This window comes from Desmodus rotundus, chromosome 5 (genome assembly GCF_022682495.2).
Source record: "Desmodus rotundus isolate HL8 chromosome 5, HLdesRot8A.1, whole genome shotgun sequence".
In the NCBI taxonomy this organism is placed as follows: domain Eukaryota; kingdom Metazoa; phylum Chordata; class Mammalia; order Chiroptera; family Phyllostomidae; genus Desmodus; species Desmodus rotundus.
Window position 1 is genome coordinate 137,306,415 of NC_071391.1, and position 17,349 is coordinate 137,323,763.

General features: G+C 44.8%; 1 pseudogene; it reads right to left on the reverse strand.

The window, feature by feature from the left end:
- Positions 1 to 440: 440 nt before the first annotated feature.
- Positions 441 to 2,103, reverse strand: LOC123478963 (actin-related protein 2/3 complex subunit 5-like protein pseudogene; annotated as a pseudogene).
- Positions 2,104 to 17,349: the final 15,246 nt, after the last annotated feature.

Below are 17,349 nucleotides of genomic sequence, written 5' to 3' on the forward strand. Positions count from 1 at the left end.
TATTGATGCAGCAGGCACTTTACGATGAACCCAAGAGAGCGCGCCTTCCTGGGAGGATGGGATGTCTGTACACACCCTCTGGGATTTTCCCCTTCACTGCAGCCCTCGGATCTGCACCTGCCCAAATCGTGCCCCGCTCCTGCCCCCCAGTTTTAAACAGACAGTGCCCACAGGTACCCCTGACCAACACCGGCCAGCCACTCTGGCAGACAGTCACAATGGCAGTTCTGCATTACTCGAGGACGAAGGCATAGACTAGCAGATCCTGCAAAGGATTTAGGAAACAGTAAGACAATTTTTCCCTCCACCTTCTCGATAAAATACGCTTCAGCAGATGCATGTCCTGAAACAGTTGGGAGTTCCTAGGAAGATGGTCAATTGTCAATCCCTTCTTCATCAGCCTGTGTATCCAAAATTTTTCTCAAGGTAACACAAGTCTTTCATTTTTTAAAGCAGTCTTTCTTACTGTAAGAACTCATAATGGAGCCTACTCTTCCTACTGCTAATGCCTTTTCACGCCACTGAGGTGGCACTGCAATGCTATTATATTTTCTGTGGGCCTCTCATACCCGTTATAAATGTACTTCATTAGCAAGTCAGTGCCATTTCTGCCCAGCGATTACACAGCCTGCTCAATTTCGCTGCTCTTAAAATCTGTGAGCACTTTGAGCACTGCGCCCTGGGCTCGCTCCTTCAGGGTTTGATTTTTCTGTGTTGCCTGCAGAGCTCCGCAGGCTGCGTACAGTGCCAGAGCACAGCCCTTACCACTGGAGCCTGTCCTCCTCCCTAGGTCTGGCCTGGCTCACCTGCCGCTGCTGCTACCACTGCCTCTTTCTGCTCCTCCGTGAATTTGTTCTCGTCAAACTTATCTACGTCCACCCGGCAGAAGTGCAAGGACAGCGTATTCTGAGCCAAGGCTCAGCGCTGAGATCAAGCTCGGAACCCACTCAGGGGTGGGAAATGGCCTCCGTGGACTCCCTCCACCTTCTCCACTAGACATTTGTTTCCTAATTGCTCCTCACATCACTTTAAGTCCACAGAAAATGTGCTGTATGTATATTTGCACTTTCTACATAAAAAGAGTTAAGAATTTTTAGCCCCCTAAGAACCAAATTGCTCCATTGGAATGCATGGTGATATTGCCCCACTGAGACTGCATGGCCTAGGGAGGGGTATATAAGAGGACTAAATGGTAATGGAAAAAAAAATACAATAAAGATTAAATTAAAAAAATTAAAAAAGAGAATACATGGCAAAGAGAATACGTGGCCTATAGTATTCTCTATTTGTGTATTACCTTTATTAGATTTCAGGATCAAGCCATATATATTTTATATCTGGGAATGAACTATGGAATAGGCCATATTTTTCAAAGTTCAGAAAGAAGGTACAGCATAGCAAAAATGTTTTAAGCCCAATTCATTTTAGTGAAGACCAAGTCAGTGCACTAGCTGCTCTCTGATCATCCTATGAAAATAAAGAAATACATTTGACAGTGCCATCAGTAACAAAATCAGCCCCAGAGTCTTCCAATTCCAGTTCAGCCAATCCCTAGAGAGCCTTCACCGGGTAAGACTTTGTAAATTGTACCCCTCTGCCCCTTTCTTTACAGCATCAGTCACAGATAGGCCCTTCAGCATATGGATCAGAATATTTGCAACATCTTGTGGACAAGGCAGGTTATAGGACAGGAGATGACACCAAGGGGTGTGGGCCTAGAATGTCTCCAGTCCCCTAAAGTTGTGTGCGTTGCACATATGGCCTTGGCGAGAGAGCATAACACCATGGACAGCGAGACTCCTTTGTTGCAGCTGCTTGTCAAACCAAACAGTGAAGCCAAGGAGTGACAGTTCCGTAGCTGGGTCTGAAGTCAGAGAGAAGTGAGGACAGAGGCTGGACTCAAGCTGCGCTGTAAATTGGGATGTAGCAATGGGTGTTAAAGTGCATACGGGTGAGGGCCCAAGACTGTTCTCAAAGGCTCATAGTCCCTGTTGCTCATGCCTCTTTTGGAGCTTCGGTCTTACCTTCGAGGAACAGAACTCCTTGAATGCCATTATTTAAGGTCAGGAAATTAGCTTTGGAAAGTTGGGGGGAATATGGCATCCACCCGTACTGTGGTAGACAGTATTATGTGGGAGCCATCCAAGGTGACCTCCAATGAAGAGCACTTCTGTATAATCAATCCCCTTGCATTAAGTGCAAGTGGAACCTGTGACTTGCTTCTAACCTATATATCATGGCAAGGGTGAGGGGATGTCAGTTTCTTGATTAGGTATGTTATCAGGTTGGCCAAGAAGTCTGTTTAGTTTTTTCTGTAAAATAAAAGACATTTTTCATTTTCACCAATAACTTTATTGATTTGGATATTTTGAGTATGTCGGCTATCTCCCATGTGGCATAACATTGATTGTTGTCAATGTCTCAATTTGATCGTTATCAACCTGAACTGGTCTACCTGACTGCGGAGCATCATCCAGCAAGAAATCTGCACGCAACTTTACAAAACACTTTTGACACGTTCAATCAGTCATAGCACTTTCTCCATACACCGCACAAATCTTGTTTTGTGTTTCAGTTGTGTTTTTGCCTTTCTTGAAATAATAAAGCATAATATGCTGAAAATGTTGTGTATTTGCTTCCATCTTCAAAATTCACCAATTTTGATGTTTTTTTAAATGCATGCTGATAGGACAGCTGTCACAATACAATCTGACAAAATTGTTTTGAATGAAGTTAAAGACAACTAAGTGCTAACAGAGCCATCTTATGGAAACAAACTTTTTGGCCAACCCAATGCATGGCTAAGGTGATAGAATGTCACTCCTTGATTAAGTTTGTTATATAAGACTGTCTAAGTAGACAGGAGGGATTCTGCTGTTGACCACGAAGAAGCCAACTGCCCTGCTGTGAACCACCTATGGAAAGGGCCACATGACAACAGACTGCAGGCAGCCTTAGGACCCAAGGACAGCCAACAGTCAGCAAGAAGCTGGGCCCTTAGCCCTGCAGACACAAGCAAATGAATTCTGCCAACAACTGAACTGGGAAGCAGATTCTCCGCCCCTCCCCACCCCCTCGGTCAAACCACCAGATGAGAATACAGTACAGCCAACATATTGATTGCTACCTCTAAAACTCTGAGTCCTGGACCCAGTGTAGTTATACCTGGACTCCTGAACCAGGGAAACTATGAGAATAAATATGTGTTCTTTTAAGCCACAGAGTTCATGGTAATTTGTTATGCAGCAATAGAAAACTAACACCGCCCCCCCCCCACTAGTTGAACAACTTTCTACATTTCTTTCCCCTTCCCAAGTTATTAGTTTAATATTTATTAGGTGATGTTTGAACTTTCATATTGTTAAAAAATTGTTCTTTTCATGCATTTGTTCAAATCTTATTAGCATATGCTTTGTGTTCTATTTTCTTATTTTTAAATTATATTATCTCCTTTCTCAGTTTAAACTTTATTAAATTATGGCTTTACTTTTCAAATACTTAGCTTTTGGTTTTATTTGTTGAGCCTAATAAGATTATTTTTCATTTTTGAAATTATCTCCTGTTTTTATTGTCATATTTTCTTCTTCCTCTTTAGCCTGTCTTCTCATGCCTTTTCTAATATCTTCAGTGGAATTCTTTTTAAAATGTTCTCTTTTATCAACCACCAAAACAGAGAAAATTTCAAATCATAAAATTTCCTAAAAGTACTGCTTTGAATACATTCCACAGAGATTACTGTGGCATGTTTTAACAATCATTTTCTGAATAAACTCCTTTTGTATTCCTGATTTTCTTTCCAATTCAATTGCTGACTCAGTAAGAATTTTTAAATTTCCCAGTAGTTGGTTTATTTTTACTTGTTTTGGTTGTTACTTTATATTTCATTCTATTGTATTTTGGCCAGAGAACATAGCATGTATCATTTCTGTTCTTTTTGAACTACTTGAGATTGTGCTTGCGGCCTAGCATGTGATGTATGAGACCATCTGGGAAGTTGCCATGGACAGCTGGAAATTATACACAGTACAGGAGGTCTATTAATTCTGTCTCCAAGATACTTTTTCTCAGGGGATGGGACAGGCTGGGGGGCTAAGGTGAGAGACGAGGAGCATCGTAATAAGTAGGGGGACTCTGGTTTCTGGCTGAGCTGAGAAAGGCACTATCCAAACAACCAGTGAGTGCATTGCTGAGAAGGAGAGAGGGATTAGTTAAGAGATTTGCTGGTGTGACTTGCCAGAGAGATGGGGAAATAATGTGTCACCCTCCAGGAGAAGGCAGGGGTCCAACAGTAAACAAACAGAAGTCAAAGAGTTAAAGAGAGAGGTATGGATTTCTCTGAAAATTCCTATGTTAAGTAGTATTTGGGTTGGCTGCATATGGTAGAGTCCTCTGGTGCTGTCTCCAGGCTGATAAGGGTTTAGAGTTATCTCTAGTGATTAACTTTTGTCCTTCCTGGTAGAGAGGGGAGAGGGGAACCCTTACAAATTTATGTCCTGCTTTTAGGCAAATAGGGGAGGGCAGAGAGCTTTTTTGAATTTACTTCTTCTCAATTGCCTTTAGCACAAAATAATATTTACGCCAAAGTGACATATTTTGGAATGGCATATTCTGCTAGCCTTCAAGGTTAAAAATGACATACTCTAGCAGAGCATGAATTTAGGAGGAGCCTGAATATTGATAATTTCCCCAACCTCTGCACTGGCCCTTGGAGCCTGCCAGACTTCTTGTAACTTGGGGGAAATACTCCATTTGATTAAGCTGCTGTATTTGCACCTCTACTTTTATGCAGTGGAATTCAAGCATAATTGAGGATAGGCCAGTAAAATCTCTTTACTATAATTGTTTTTCTAAAAGAACTTTCCTTGTATTTATACCCATTTTTGCTTTATGTATTTTGTAACTATACATTGGGGTCATGTGTATTCAACATCCTTAACATTTTTTATTAAATATGTCTCTTCCATTATATGATAACCTTTTAAATTCTTTTGAATACCTTTTGCTTTTACTTAGTAGGCAGTGAAAAGCAAAATTATTTTGTTTCTCATAGAAGAGAGTTGAAAGTTCTGATTGTTGATAGGATCAAATATAGAAAAGAAAATGTTCATTGTTTGTTTTAAGTTAATTGCCCATTACTGCTGAAAAATAAATAAATGTGACTTGTCCTAACCTATGTGGCTCAGTCAGTTGGGTGTCATTCTGAGAACCAAAAGGTCGCTGGCTTCAATCCAGGTCAGGGCACGTGCCTGGATTGCAGGTTGGGTCCCTGGTCAGGGCGTGTACAAAAGGCAACTGATTGGTTTCTCTCACATATTGCTGTTTCTCTCCCTCTCTTTCTCCCTCCCTTCCCCCTTCTTTAAAAAATAAATAAATAAGTAAAATATTTTTTAATAATGTGACTTATCTCACATACTTACTTATAAGATGCAAATAAGCAAAAAACATAATAGAAAAGAAACAAGGAAATATAAAATATGAACCCAGAAAATGACTAAACATAATAGTAAATAAACAGTCAAATTTCTTCTACTAAAAACAAAGGTCCTCAATTCATATTGAAAAACAAAATCCATTTGTAAATTAATTATGAGGTACACTCAAATGTTTTTTAAAAGGACAAAACCCAGGAAGTTAGACAAATACTTCTATCAAAATTAAACAGGAAGAAGGGAAAGGAGGATTCCTTGAGTCATTATTGACCTCTGAAGGTTCCCCTCTTATCCTCAGTCCAGTTCTCCCAAGGGGAGGGGGCCACATATCTCTGCAGGGTACTGAGTTCTTAGGGGTCTCTGGCAGCTCCCCTTGTAGTAGGTAGAAACCACAGTCCCCAAACTCAAGTAAGGAAGAAACATAAGCTTCTCTGTTTTCCTGAATGCAAATGAACTTCTCCTACAGTCTCCATTCCATCAAGGTATCCTGATCTTTGTGCCAGCCACATGGGGTCCACCCCCTTTTCCTCTAGTAGTCTAGTTCTGGAGGACTTCTGGTGGCCTGGGGGTGGGTCAGGGCAGATGGTCCTTGGTTAGTATGGAGACACCTGGTCCCTCAGGACCCGGCATCTCTCCACTCTTGGGCTGCCCCTGAGTGCCTGTGAATCACCCTGCCAGGCCGTCCCAGGCTCTGGCTGCCTCCACGGGCTGCACACCCTCTTCCCATCTCTGGGGTCTTGCCCTCTCTCTGAATGGGATTCTGTATGGAAAGTGAGTCCAGGGCTCCCTGATCACAGATCCTACATGTTCATTCAGATTTTGCTCCCTCTCTGGGTCTCAGCACAGGGCAGAGGGCCCTGAATGCTTCTGTGCACGATCCACTGACATCTCTCAGCCACAGGCAGCAAATAAGTGGCATGCGGGTCATAGCCAGTGCAGGAGATATTTTGTCTGGCTCAGACAAGATTCAAAATTCTTTTCAAAAGATTATGAGCATTTTGTTATGAGAGCTTTAGCTTTTAGATCCATTTACCAATTTACAGGAAATGCAGAAAACAGAGGAACATGTTAAATGGCACCAGCAAAATCCAGACTCTGGGAAACTGCATGACAGAGGGCCTGGCTTCTTCTTTAACAAATACATTGCAAGGACAAAAAGAAGGGGAGCAAACCTACACATTAAAGGAAACTTAAAGACATCAATCACTTGTAATGTGTGGACTTTGTATCCTGTTTCAAACTGTAAAATATAAAATAATCTAAACTTTTATGACCTTTCTGAGAAAAGTGTAAATGTTAACACTGACAAGCTATTTAATGTGAAATTATTGGGATTTATTTAGTCAGGACATTGTGTTACAGATAGAAACATGAGTCCTTATCTTTACAAAGAAAATGGTGAGTCTGGGATTTACTTCAAAATATTCAGGATGGGGGGAATTATAGATGAAACCAAATTGGTGGTGAGTTGATACTTGTTGAGACCTGATGATAAGTACTAGCAAGTTCATTATACTATTTTGCCAATTTTTAATATGCTTGAACTTTTTTTTTAAGAAGAGAGCTTCCACATAAAAATTCTGATTTTGGATTCTCTTGAGGAAAAAAAAAAGGAAATATCTGGTAACTAGGCCAGATGTCCACACTGCAACTGCCACCAACCAGCTGGGGTTGAGAGGTGTTGTTACAGGAAGGCACTGCCATCCAGGGAGCCACAGTCTCTGTTCCCCCACTCCCAGGGCCCTTACACCTGGCCCTCTTCCTCTGTCCATGCCACCTCCTCAGCCAGTCAGCATTCTGGTTTGCCAATCATGGGAACGATCTTCTCCTTCCTTCTGACACTCTTCTCACCCAGTCCAGCCCAGCAGGGCTGAGTCAAAGGAGCTGCTTGCTCCTGCTCTCTTTTTCACTATGTGTTTCTCCCGATCTTTTTTCTGTACCATGAATCCTTTTGGGTCCCCCAGAAGCCTGGGATTTTCAAACTCAAAAACCAGAAAGAGATAACTTCTCCCTCTCTTCCACTCCTCTCCTGCTTTTAGCCATCACGTCCCTTCCCTAAGGACATGAGAACAGAACAACCTGGCACTTGGAATAAGAACACAGATGGGGGATGGGAAGGAAAATATTACGGAAAATTTGGTTAAGATTTAGAAATAGGTCGTATACCTCTTAGGTTGGCAAACAGTAAGGGGGTGGATGATATCACGTTCTGCCAAAGATGACAGCAAACAGAAGCACTCACAGGCATGATGACTGGCATGCCCTCTGTGGGTGGCAGTTTGGAGTGTTGAGTGAAGTGGGATCTGGACAGATCCCGTGGCCCAGCACTGCTGCATGCAGAGCCCAGAGAAACTCTTGCCCAGGTCCCCAAAGAAACATACGTGAATATGCTTTTATAGGATTGTTTGTAATAGCGAAGATTGGGAAACACCCAGAAGTTTACTCATAGTGAAGTAGATAAATAAAATGTGTTCTATGCAAATGATGAGTACTATTCAGCAGATAAAAGGGAATGCTCTGGTCTGTATTTATTTGTATCAACTTAGAGCCATTTCAAGATCTCAGAATCTTGACTGGAAAAAAGTGAGACAAGAATGATATGTATACAAACAACCACTGCAGCATATTTATAAAAGAACATACACACAGGGAGTGAATGGGAGGCAACTGATCAATGTTCCTCTCTCTCTCTCTCTGTCTTCCTCTCTAAAAGCAATGAAATATTGTCCTTAGGTGAGGATTAAAAAATAACAAATAAAAAATATGCAGAAAATAATACCAACACTGGGTCTGGATACAAATGGAAATATAGATAAGCAGGACATACAGAATCACAAAAAAATGGTAAGAGGAGAAAAATGAGATTGGGGATGGGTGAAGAGGTAAAAAAATAAATAGATGAAAGTGAGTCTGCCCGTGTTGATAGACATGGTGTGCCTTGAACCAGGGAGCAGGCTAATTCATTCTGCGTACATGTAGTTTCAGCAAACAGAAAACTAAACCAAAACAAAACATAAGTTAATATTTAAAATATTAACCTGATGCATGTGGAAAAAGAACTCAAGTGAGTGGCTGTGCATAACCAGAGGTCTAATGTGTGCGCAGAGGGGGCAGCAGGGGCTGGCTACTGCTTGGGCCTCCGGGCAGAGTGGGGCCGGAGGGCGGCCTTGGGCAGTGCCAGGGGAAGTCAAGTGCTCCAGAAGCTTCATATCCCTGTGATTTTCCCATGGCTGATCTTATTCTGGGGCCACTCCATGTTGGGTCCTGGAGTCTCTTTAAACACAGATATTTAGCCTCCTTCTAGCACTGCTGACTGCTGTCAGGGAACATGCTGGGTCACAAGATTTTCCCAGAGAGATTGTCATGTTGGGGCGGTTTCAACCTATTATTAGCCTCAAGCTCCTCCAGCAAAGTCAGGATATTCTGGGAACAAACCCTCCTTCAGCCCACCTTTTTTTTTTTTTTTTTTTGCATGCCTTCAGCACCAAAAGCTGTTTCCCCAACAACATTTTATGTGATCTAAGCTAGAACTGTCCAGGTTATCTTTTCTTGGGATGTGAAATGGCAAGGGGAGAATTGTTCTAGCCAACAGCTCTGATTTTGCTTGAAGCCCCACTCACGGGGAATGAAGGGAGGGAGACAAGTTATTTTTTGTCTCCTGAGCCCATCCTTTCCTGCCCACCGCCCCTACTCCCTTTCCTTTTACAAACATTTTTTCAGTGCAGAGTACGCACCAGGAACTGTGCTGGGGGCACTGTATGATTTAAATCTGATATTGTCGCCTGCTCTCAAGGAGGTTAAAGTCTAGTGGGGACCAAGTAGCGAGTGTGGTCAAGCATTGTAGAGATTTGTGAGGTGAGGATGCTTTGAGACCACAGAAGTGGGCAGCTACTTCAGATGGGAGGGCATCAGGAGTGGCTTCTTGGAGGCGGTGCTTCATGCTGAATCTGAAAGGATAAATGGAGTTAACAAGAAGGGGAAACGTATTCCTGCTGGAGGGAAGAGCCTATGCAATGGCTGGGAGGCACAAAAGGGCAGGAAGCAGTGGATAGGTCACCACATTGGGCCCAGGAAGGGCTGCAGTGCTAGGACTTAACTGATGTCCTGTTGGCTCTCTGAAACCTGCAGTGTTGTCCTGACCGCATCACGTTCCCCTCCTCTGAAATCCTGGGCCAACCTTTTACAATCACATTTCCCTACTGTATTTATTTTATTTTACTTTATTTTATTTTGTTTATTTTATTTTACTTTACTTTTATTTTATTTTATTGTAGTGTGAAGGTTTCATTTCTCAGTCTTGACTCAGAGAGGGGCCCACTAGCCCAGTGCTTCTCCCACCCAGTGCCTTGCCATTAGCCTTCACTATATGGTGGAAGGGCTTGACTCACCCAATTCTGAGTGGATGTTCAGCGAGGAGGCAGACTGAGGAGGCAGACCGAGGCAGCGGGTAGCAGCACCAAATCCCACCCCAGTGCATTAGGCCTTCATCTTTGAGGCCTTTGCCAGGGAGTGCCTGAACTGGGCTGACATCTGGGCCAGTGCCCAGGTGAACACCTGGGAGAGAGATCTTCAAGTCCGTGGTAGCCAGCCTCTAAGAGGGTGCCCAGTGATCCCCACCTGCTGGCGTTCATGCCCTTGTGCCATCTCCTCTCGACATGACCAACAGGATACAGCAGATGGACTGTATCTGATGGACTGTAAGAGATGGACTGTGCCTTTGAGGTTGGCTGAGCAGAGACATGAGGCTTCTGCCTCAGTTTTTGTCTTGGACTGGTCATTCTGGAAGAAGTCACCTGCTACTACGTGGTAAGGATGCTCAAGCAGACCTATCAGAGGTCCACGTGGTAAGGGACTAAGGCTTCCTGCCAGCTGCCACATGAGGAGCCACCTGGGACACACGCTCCAGCTCCAGTCAAGCTTTCAGACGACAGCAGCGTGGTTTAACATCTTGGCCACAGCGTCATGAGAAACCCTGAGCCAGAACCACCCAGCTTAGCCACTTCCAAATCCCTGACTCTTAAACAGTCTTAGGGATGATAAATGTTTGCTTTTAAGGCCATGAAGTTTTAGGGTAGTTATAGCAATGGATAACCTACGCAAGCACTTAGCGACTCCACCTCGAGGAGTTGTTTGAGGAGCCTTCCTGGCTGCGGCACTGCTTCCTCTGACAGACAGAAATAGTAGGCCTCCCCAAAAGTCACAGCCCCTCACCCCCATTTCTTTCCTCACTCCTCCCTCCCCAGGTACTTCCCTTGAAGTGACTAACAACCCAACAGCAGACTAAAAAGAAATCTCATCTGAAGGTCCCTTACCTGACTACATGGAGCTTTAGGAATAGCAGCTGCCACAGTCCCACCCCCACTGCCCCAGAGGTCTGCAGCCTGGGAGGCACTGACCTGGGGCACCAGGATATTCCCAAAGAAATTGTGTAAACAACCCGTGCCTCAACAGAACCTTCCATCCTAACCTGAACAAAAGCCTATCCCCTGGTTTTGTTAAGTTGGTATATAAACCTTTACCTCTGGCTATTCAGTGGCTTACTCATCACTCCTGTGCCCACACTCAGTATGTGTACAAACCTCATCTTTTCTCTTGTTAATCTGTGTACCGTCAGTTAATTCACATGCTGCTCGCGCCACCCCTCAAAACTAAGTTGGCGGAAGAAAAGTTTTCCTCCCAACACTCCCAAATCAAAGGAATCCCAGGGGCTGTGAAGTGGGAAGTTCTGGAGCCCTTGGAACTGAGTTTCTGTCTGAACAACCCCCTCTGTAGCAAAGATGCCTCAGCGATTCACAGCCCCCTCACCCCAGGCACCCACAGAAATACAATTGCAGGACCTTAGGTCATAGTGAGTCAAGAGAGTAAGACACTAGGAAATTCCTTGGCAAGTGGAATGGGGAAACTGAGACAGATGGATGATTCAGAGGAGCCCCATCCAGCGCTCTGACTCACCTGCCTCCTTCTCCTTTGCAGGACCACTCCTTTAAGCACTAAGCCCTCAGGACAATGTGGTTTTAGCATCAAATAATCAGAGATAGAGTTTCAGTCAAACTAGAGATAACATCTAGGCCTCAGTGGGTTTAAGTTCTAGACCCAGAAAAGCAGCGAAACCAAACAAAGCAACACCATGGCTGACATCATCAGGACCCGAGGCAATGGCCTCCCTAGTGCTGACCAGTCAGTAGAGACTATTACCCTGACCTTATATGTTCATTTTGATAAATCAGCATATTAAAGGACACACCTGGAGAGCTGGTAAATATTTTATTGAGATCCTCCCCAAGACCTCCCTAAAATTCCTGCCTTTAGAAAAACCCTTGAGACAAAGGACACAGTGCTTGCTTTCTCTGTAGAGCATGCCCCGCCTTCCTTCTTCAGGCCTGTATCTTTGCTTTCTTTCTCCTAAGCTCCAAGGGCCCTTCTTTTGTCTCTGTAACTTGATTCCTGAGTCCACGATGCCCAGCTGGCTCTACTTTTTCTGCCTCTATGACTTTCTTCCTAAAAGGTTAAGGTAGCTTTCTGAGCAGTTTGCTTGATTCTTTCTTTCAAGTGAACTTTTGCTTTGCTTGCTAAATAAACTTCCTCTTGCACTAGAGTTCTTGGCTATGAATTCTTTCTTTGCTATACTCAAGACCCAAGGTTGCTGAACTGTGGGCCCAGATGGCCACTGGGGCAACTGCTGATTTACAGAATGTGGTATATCCTGGTCTGTAGCAGCTTCCTGTTGGATTTCAGCTTATTTAACAACACCCAGTGCTTGCTATGTGCCAGGCTCTGTTCTAAGCACTTTATAAATATTAAGTCATTTTAACCACATAACAAGCTTCTGAAGTAAATGCTGTTGTTGTCTTCATTTTATAGTAAAGGTATACAGGCACAGAGAGGTCAAGCAATTTGTCCGAGCTCACAGAGCAGAGCAGGGACCCATTCACACCCAGGCAGCCTGGCTCCGTGCTCTGCCCTGAGCTGAGAATTGACCCAGAGTTTGTTCAGTGAGAGTTCTGTGCCACTGGGGCGCTGTGTCTCGCAGGGCCCCTGGGGCTGGACAGGGTTATGTATTTTGGTTTGGTGACAGGAATCATGGGGGCTCACATCAAAGCGGGGCCCCCTGGGGAAGCTAGGCCACATGCTTCCCCAGGGGAACCAGGGACTTGGGGGTCAGGGGTGGGGACAGGAACGTCAGGGGAATATTCCAAGGTCAACCTGTGTACTCAGCCTTGAGGGTCAGCCTGAGACCTGCCTGGGGAGGGAGAGTCCCCTGTCTGATGATGATGCTCATTCCTGTCTCCTCAGCTCAGCTCACCCTTTGGGGGTGCCCCCACACTTCCCCATCTGCTCACACAGGTGGTTCTCAGGCAAAGGCAGTTTTAGCCCCCAGGGATCATGTGGCAATGTCTAGAGACATGTTTTGTTTAGTTTTTATTCTATTTTTATTGTCACAACTGGAAGGCTGCTACTGGCACCTAGTGAAAGGAGGTCAGAGATGCTACTAAAAGTTCTAAAATTCACAGGATGACCCCTCACAACAAAAAATTAACCTGGCACAAAATGCCAATAGTGCTGAGGCTGCGAAACTGATCTGGACGCATCTCACAGCTTCCGTAAGGCTGAGGACCCCTCTGCCCACACGACCTGATCCCTGCCACAGTGGTGGCCCCAGTCCTGGTGGTGCCCTCACTGCAGCATCTCTTAGAGGCCACCAAGAGCAGGAATGTCTCTGTCTGCACTCCAGCTACAAGCTCCTGGAAATAAAATAAGGGTGTTAAGATATTGACAAATGTACCTGACTTTATTTTGTATCAGGCTCTTCAATAAGCATTTTACATATTTTATCTTATTTACTTCTCATAAGCTTGCCTTAGGTGCTATTATTATCCTTACTTAGTGAATGGGAAACTAAGGATTATAAATGTTAAATAACTCACTCAGGGTCCCACAGCTGATAAGTGACATGGCCAGGTTTCTAGCTTACCCAGGTAGTCTGGCTCCAGGGCTGATATACACACCTAGGCAAAGTAAAGACTGTAGGTCCCAGGGAGAGCCTGCCTGAGGTCAGGGGCCTCCACCCTCCCCTGGGACAGAGGGATCAGCACCACTTGCTCCACAGCACAGTTGCAGCCAAGATTCTCTGGAGCTGGGCAGATGGTGGCTTGACCTGACCCGGTTCTGTAGAAAGGGAGAGGAATAGTAGAGGGGAGGGTTTGTTTTAGTTTGGGGACAGTTAAGACAGAGAGGACTGGGCAGGGAATAGATGGGCGAGGAAAGGAGCCATAGGAGCTTTTTCTTATTTATTATAGCAGGGGAAAGAATGGGAGGTTTGTTTCTAAGACATAAATACCCTGCTTTGATCCCTGTGCCTATTAGAGATAAAGGAGTCACTTGGGCCTCAGAAATGGATGATGCTAGCATTAGTAATTCTCACCAAGCCCTACTCTAAAGTAGCTGTGTCAGGATTTGATCAGGTTTGGGAGGAGGCGGGACTGAAGTGGGGTGAGTCCCTGCAGTGATCAGATTCACTGAGCAGAGACGAAATCAGCCTCAGTTCTCAAGCCAGAGAACAGTTACAGCTAGACCCCCAACTTCTGGGCTCTGTTCTCCCGTCTCTGCCTTCAAGGCCCTGTTGAATCTTGACTCCAACTGAGAGGGGATGGGTCCTGTGTCTTTTCAGAGCTGCAGGGACAACTGAAAGCTCTTAAGACAGCTTTTGGTACAAAGTTAACATCCAACGACCCTTCCACAGGGCCCTGCCCATCCAGATTCCGGAAGAGCTTTGAAGTTTCCTTTGTGTGCTTATTTTCATAGCCCTGATCCTGCTGTACTGGAAGTAGCCTGCAGCCCTGCCCCATCCCTGGAGATTTATTCCCAACCTACAAAAATATTAGGAAAATGCTACAAGCTCTGCTCACCACCCTCAAGTCACCGACTGCCTTTTTCTTAGGCCAAGATACAAAGGAGACCTCAGAACCCCCACCAGGAGACATTCTTAGATGTTTTTATTTCTCTAGAGATTTTTCTGATGACCTCTAGAACCAGATCTGAGGGTTGGAGCTTCCAAGAACTGTGCTTGGTGGGGATGGGGAGGACTTGTAAGGGTGAAGGTGAGTGAACAAGATTACCCCTGCCAGTCACTCAAGCCGAGGGCCAGGTCTAGGTCAGGGCCCAGAGAGAAGAAAAAGCAGGTGGACCCAGCCTTTCTACTCATGCCCAGTGAGCCAACCACTCTTCTTCTACTATTCTTCTTGTAGTCAAATATCAGTCTCCGGGATCTTTATCCCTCTGAGCTTCACAAAACTGTCTCCGCTATATCATATGGCTCAAGTTCCCCCAAAAGTCAGTATTGAAAGAGGAAGAGAGAGGAGGAACAAGGGAGGAAGTATGGGAAGAGGTAGAGAAGGAGGAGAGGGTAGAAAAAGATAGAAAGACAGATATCGAAGGAAGAAGGAAGGAATAAAGGAAGGAAGGAAAGAAAAGGAGGGGGGGGGGGAGCAGAAGATCCCAAACCAGTCTGCCTAACTTTTCAGAGTAAAGACTCTGATCAATGGTGCCATCTTGTGGCTATAGGGAGGAATTACAACCAGCACCTGCTTGTGTTTCTCCCCTCCCCTTCTCTTCCACTTCTGTTCTATATTCCAGAGTAATATTTATATATAAAAGGTTCTAGAATGGCACTCTCCAAAAACAATACTCACTAGCCACCTCAGTATTTTACTTAAATATAAATTAATTAAAATGAAATAAAATTTAAAATTCACTTCGCAGTCACACTAGCCACATTTCAAGCCCCACGTGACTAGTAACTACCGCACGGGACCGCACGGAAATAGAGGACTGCTGTTGCTGCAGAAAGTTCTGCCGAGCATTGCTGTTGTTGCAAGAGCAGAGTTGTCATTTGGTGGAGCAGTATTAAAACTCAGAAGAAATAGAGTTTAGAGCCTGCTTTATGCCTTCGGAGTGGCCCGTGGTTAAAGATTTAAAGGAACAAATTTCCCCAAATGATTCCTTTCCAATATTAGAAGGCCTCAGTCATTGCTGGCGCAGTGTTGTATTTTGGAAAGAACACTAGACTGAGAATCAGACAGACCTGGGTTCCAGCCCTGCTCTGCCACTGAAGCCTCTCTGGGCCTGTTTCCTCATCAGTCAAATGATTCCTCTGGAGTTTTTCAGTTCTACCAGTCTACAGGCTGCCAGGGTTTGATGAGAGCTTATGTGGAGTCAGAAAGGGGGCACGGAAGGAACAAGCCCCCGGGCTGTGCCCACCCATGGAGTCTGTTACTGCAGGGCACAAGCCATGGCTCTTGGCATCCCCACCCCTCATCAGTCTGTCCTCAAAACCACTACAAACTCTGCACCTCTTTCATGTATCTCTCAGGGGAGTCCACACTTGCCTAGTAAAACACCTGCTGGTTGGTGTATGACTCAACCCTAACTTTGAGATTTATTCACTCTTCAACAAATATTTATTGCAGTTTTTGTGGGCCAGGTGCTGTCCTAAGACCTGGGAACCTGGCTGAACATAAAAGCGTCCCCATTCATGTATCTCACATTTTACCTGGGGAGACAGTAGTTAGGTTCATACATGTCTAATATAACAGCAAGGGGTAACACGTGCAATGAAGGGAAATCAAGGTGGGGAACTGTGGGGCTATTTCAGGTACAGTAATTGAGCCGGCCCACATTTCTAAGCAGGTAACATTTGTGCAGTGACATGAATGCAGTGAGGGAGAAGGCCAAGTGGAGGCTGTCCCTGTCCCTTCGTGTGGATTTTCTTGGGGCTGTGGCTCCAGGATAAGCAGCTATAGGAGATGACACATGAGGTAATCTGGGGGTCCAGGGTCTATGAATAGACCTGACATTTATCCCTTCTTTAGTGACCCCTGTCTTTAGCATCCAAAGACATCTTTATAGAAATCCACCTGCTGAGGGCCCACAGAGAGTATGGGGAGGCCATGCTCTAGGTCTGGACTCAGGAACTTCTGGCTCCCATCCTTCTGAACACAAAAGCTGACTTTTGGTGTGAGAATTCCAACACTGTGGGCCAGTGTTTTCTTTCCCCAAACTGCCATGTTCCTTTCTGTGACCAGTGGTGACCCCATAACTCTGCCTCTGCTCATATCCAACAGCCCAGAACTCCTACTGACTCCACTGACACCAAAGTGGAAATTTTTTTTTAAAAGAGAAATTATTTTAGAGGGAATGTCCAAGTTTTAGAGATCTGGTCATTAGCCAGTTCGTGTGCCAGGCTAGACAGCTCTGTCCTTTGCTCACTTAGCGAACAGAGCAAAGTTCACAGCTGTATTTTGCTCATTTTCCAGGTTAACATACGTAGTACAACTTGCAGGTGTGTTTACAAAATATCACCTGGAACATTATTTGGGAGCAGGGGGCAGATGCTAAGCTTATTTCTTTATTTCTGAAGGCTTATATTCTCTACAGGCAGCGAGCCAGCTGTTTATAAGTAAAACTGCTCCAACTAGGCTGTTCCCAGGGTCCCTGTGGGTTTGTTTATCCAGCGAGCCCACAAGAATCTGCCAGATGTTTCCGGAATGGCCTCTGGGTGGACAAGGTAACTGGTTTCATCAGGTGAGTTAATTCAGTAGGTCAGAAAGACCTGTGGCATAAGTCTGAGGGTTTAGTTTGTCTTTTTTTAGGGTTTACATTCACACTGCCCAGGGCAGCTTGCATGGGTGGTGTGGCGGGTGGTGTCCCACAGTGCACTTTCTAACCTTGGTGGCCAGAGGCAAGTGACCTCTACCAAAACATAAAACAAAACTAGTAAACAAATCCCCATCTGAATATTAGAATTTTCCCAATGAATTTAGTCTTTTCATTTTCGTGGTGTCAGCAGCTGCTTTCTTCCGTGTGTTTTTGGTTTTTGATTTCAGAGCAAGTCCTGTGATGAGAAAGTGTAACCTGTTGCTTG